This window comes from Muntiacus reevesi, chromosome 11 (genome assembly GCF_963930625.1).
Source record: "Muntiacus reevesi chromosome 11, mMunRee1.1, whole genome shotgun sequence".
Lineage (NCBI taxonomy): Eukaryota > Metazoa > Chordata > Mammalia > Artiodactyla > Cervidae > Muntiacus > Muntiacus reevesi.
In genome coordinates, this window is record NC_089259.1 from 23,257,493 (window position 1) to 23,262,236 (window position 4,744).

The window sequence follows — 4,744 nt, forward strand, 5'->3', positions numbered from 1 at the left end:
GTGGAGCGCACTGGTGCTGCGCGCGGCTGGGGCGCACCGGCGGGCGGCGGGCGCAGCGGGAGGCTTCCCTCCGCCCCGCAGCCGCACAGCCAATGGCGGCGAGTGGGGCCCACTCCCCGCCGCCCCCCAGCCTCTGCTCGGGCGGGCACTCGGTGCTAGGACTGGAGCCAGGCTCTGGCAAGGGAGGAGCTTGCGCCAGCGTCGGAAAATCCTGGAGCGGGAGGAGGCTTTTGCGCAGGGAACCCCATCTGGGGAAGGCAGATGTGGTGGCTTCAACTTTTGTGCGTGTGTGTGTGTGCGCGCGCGCGCATTGAGGGAGGCGACGCAGTTCTCTGGGGACTTGGGGACCTTTCTCTGCAAGCAAAGGCATCTACTTTCTGCCAATTCTTCCCCTTTTATGAATCCCACGCAGCCCCCACTCCAAACCACGAGTCTCGGAGCAGCACAGGAAGCCCAGCTCTGAGCTGCGTGGGGGCATCGCCCGGTCCTGTGACGGGCCTCGCCTCAGACCTCTCTCCTCCAGCGTTTTTCTTCTTCCCCCCTCCGAGACCTTTGCCAGATCATCAGATGAGAGGAATAGGATTGCAGTTTCCCTCACTGACAGGGAGACAGGCAATCATAGAAACTCCCTACTGGGCCACTGGCTCAGAGAGCCACACATCTTAAAAGAACTCTGTACAGGGAGCCTTTACCTGGTATGCCTAACACCGGTTACCACTCAGCCCTGTGACCTTCCCGCAGTGACTCTGGATTCCTCTTTTTATTCAACTGGAAAGCGGGAGGCTTGGATTATTTGATGTCAGAGGTCTCTTCCACTTTGACAGTCAACAACCCAGGTGGCCCTCTGGCCTCAATGGCCTGCGAAGGGCTGAGCCCTGAGAGGTGTCCCTGGCGTGGCCTCTGGTCCCTGCTCTGCCTGCCCGGCTGCATTCACCTTGGCATCATCTCCCTGATGAGATGGCCAGGAGCACAAATCAATATAAAAAGATGCTGCTCAAGCCTCAGTGACCATGTAAACTTGCCCAGATACTGCCACCTACCAGCGCCCAGCTCCTGGGGTCATGGTAGCTGTGCCAGTGTTCGTGGTTCTCCAGGTAGAGGCCGATGGGGGTGGCAAGCTTAACTCCGAGGCTCCTTTGGTAAGGGAGCAAAGGCTGTATCTCTCCCATTTCCTTCTCCAGGGAAATTGTCCATATGCTCATCTTTTCTGTGTGACTCTTTGCATATAGGATCTAAAAAGCAGGATGCTGGAACGAGTTGCACTATCCAGAGGGCATATTCTGAGACTTGCTTCTCTCCCAATACACTTGCCTTTGTATGCTAAACTTTACCGTCCACATGCTACTTTCATGAATTGTCCTACATCCACCTACCACTTGCTCTATTAGGTACTTAGATTTCTACTTAGCCTCCTCATAAGCAATAACATCCGTGAAATCATTGCTTTGTTATAAACCAATTGTATTTCAATACAAAGTAAGTAATAAATCATCTGTGAGGATTTTCTAGATGTTTCCTGAACTTGGTTTCCTAGGGATGCTGTAACAAATTTCCATAAACTGTTTCAAAATTGATGTGAGAGGCAAAGCTTCTCATATTAATTTTTAAAATTTTTCATGTACAAATGATTTAGAAAATGTTAATTGTCAAATTTGTCTTCAAAAGTAGGTTAGGCACCATTCAAGGTCCTGGGAGTTTGTGGGTACAGTTTAGAGACATAGTACCAGCTTCTAGCAAGCATGATCACCCTATCTTTCTCCCAACCCTTTTCTGCCTTATCCAGAGAGAGATGAATGGATTTTAAAAAAGCGTGGAATTTGGAATCAGATGGAGAGTCATTCAATTCTGATGCTCTCATTTATTACCTCTGTGATTTAAGCCAATCACTTAACTTCTCTAAGCCTCAATTTCCTTATCTATAAAATGGAAATAATAGTGTCCACATAGTTATGTTATTGGGAGGGTTAAATGTGTGTGTGAGCTTGCGTGCATTCAGAATTACTTTGTCCATTCTCTAATTTCCTTCTAGGTTATCAGGAATCTTATGTTCTGTGTCTAATATTCCCAGATTCTCTGCCTCTTTTCCTTAATTCCTTCATTTCTGCCCCACTTCTAATGATTCCTTCTCAAACTCTGTCCTCTCTCTCATGCCTCCATCTCTCTTCTTTCAGGCAGTTCCCCCTTTCCATCTGCCACAATTTCAGAGATCTATGCCCTGTAAAACTAAGATAACTCAGAGAAGACTGTGGGTCATAAAAATTCTTACTTCTTTTGCTCTTTCATGAAGTGTCAATAGTCCTTTTTGTTTATTTGCTTGTTTAAATCATAGTATTCCCCCAAAGCGTGAAGAAATTTATATTATCTAATGCTGTGGAAAAATTCCTGGACCACAGTCTTATTAAATTTGACAGACATTTTTGAGCATCTGCTATACGCCAAGCAGTGCCCCAGGCACTAGGGAGATAAAAATTAAGCCAAAGTCTTCTAAAATGCTTACAGTTCAACAGGGCAGACTGATATATGAATACTTACTTTGAATATGTGTGCCTTGTGAGGCTTCAAACAGTACATGTGAAAGAATCCCCTGTGCTTGTGGTCATGAGATTGTCTTGGGCTGGCCAGTCAAAGTACTCAACCTGCCCACAGCCCCTACTGAGTGAGGAGCCCTATTCTGCTCCCCCTGAGCAGAGCTTATTGGTTTTGTCTTCATGGGATGGATGGCCACATTTTTTTTTCCTTGGCCACCCGTCATCTCGCCACTGTTTGAAACTCTGTGAGAGGCAGAGCCCATCTCTCACTCATGAAGCCTGAAAGGCCATATACTCTTTCCCATCCTCTGATCACCACCCAACACCAGTGTAGCTGGGGTGAGAGCATGTGACCTAGGCTTGGACAGTCAAATATACCTCCCTTGGACCTGGAATTGAAACTTGGTCACACAAAAGAACTGAGATGAGGAGAGTGCTTTCTGGAAGTGATTGTGCCACTGTCCAGGTTCCAGGGTCAGCAGGGGCAGGGGGCAAGAGTGAGACCTGGCTTCCAGATCCCAGTGTCAGTTACACGTCATGGCTCCTCCTGTTCAGTGATGGCAGCAGTATCCATGCTCAACTAATTTGGAGGCATGACTTGGCTGCTGCTCTGGCTTCTCAGCCTCTGTTTGTTTCGGTTCATTTTCTGAACCTCTCTCTGATCCAATATCCTTTCAATATATATTTTTTCCTTAAATGAGCCACACTGATACTTAGCAACTAAGAATGCTCTGACTGAGTCCTGATACAAATTCTCTACCTCAACAAGGAGAATGCTAGCTAACTGATCCAGGTAACTTCTTCTTCTAGGACATTCAAATTGGAAATATGTGAGTGGGTCAATCAGAACCCAGAACAGAAGCTAAAAGCACACACCAGGGGCTATGAGATAGCAGGGACTGTGTGTAGGCTGAAATTGTAAGTTATGAACAAGCATAAGCTTGTTCATGAGCTAGCAGAAATCAAAGCACATGCAGAGGGGAGGAAGAGGTGGTTGGCTGACAGCTGCAAGGAAGAAGTCAGAGGCACTGAGTCCCCATGATGGGGAAGGAATGGATGAACCCCTGCTCTCCAAGCTTTAGAGCACCCTTGAATTTGAACTGTTTTCCATTTTCCAAACTACATTTCCATTTCTATGAAACTGATTAGCCATAGCTATTCATGGGTTCCTTGAAATTCCAGGTGCTGTCTTTTCAATGTATATCCTTGTAACAACTCCACTATTATTTGAGGTAACCAGAATAAGACTTTCCATATGATCAAAGGATCCCAAAGATTACAGTGATGCTATGACCCAGGACCCAGTAAAACTGTCAGATGTTATAACTTCAGTAGTCACTGCCCTGCCTCTCCAAAGATGTCCTTTGGTTTCCTGTTTTCTTGGAAGTTTCCCAGCAGGAGTACCCTTCCTCTGGGCCAGAAGATAATAGTTTACAAGAAGCCCCTGTTTAAAATGTGCTCTATTCCTCGGAGGGAAAGAAGGATGAGAGGTATTTCTCTGTGCTTTAGCTATTAGCACCTGAGCAAATTAAATGAGTTCATCCCTAAATTTGAACTAGAGGTCTGATAGTTAAGGGATGAGCTGGTTATAGGGCAGAAAGATCAGGACACAAGGGTGGGGTGGTGGAGGGCATGATAGAAAATGGCAGTGAGAGGTCCCGGGGACAGTCTAAGGGACAATCTAATGGAACATTCCCATGGGGGAAGTCCTGCTGGGCAGCCAGCGTGGAGAGTGCGGGGGTCAGCGCGGCCAGGATGGCGGCCGGCGTGCACCTCACAGTCTGCCTTCTGCCGGCTCCAGAGCGCGAGCTCGCATAGTTTCTGTTACCCTTCAGCTCTCACAGCAAGTGGGGCTGAGCTAACATGGCGGCGTAAGAGGGCCCTCTTGCCTGCCCGCTTTGCAGTTCTGCTCAGGAATTGCATCAGTTGTGCCTTGGGGTTTCCTGAATTCATCACCAGCCTTCATTTTATCTCCCGAAACATGCGGCGCTCGCTCATGGCTTGTGCAAAAGGGAGTGTCTATGTGTCTCACCTGGTTAGTGAGAGGTACACATTCTAGGGAAAAAAAGTGATTCTGTTAATGAAACTTGACACAGGAAGGAATGAATTTACACATGCTACCGTGGAGAGAAGATGCACTGAAACTGCTTTAATGAAAGCAGAAGTCTGCAGTTATCTCCACAGTGCTTTATTTATTTTCTCAAAGTCTAAAATGT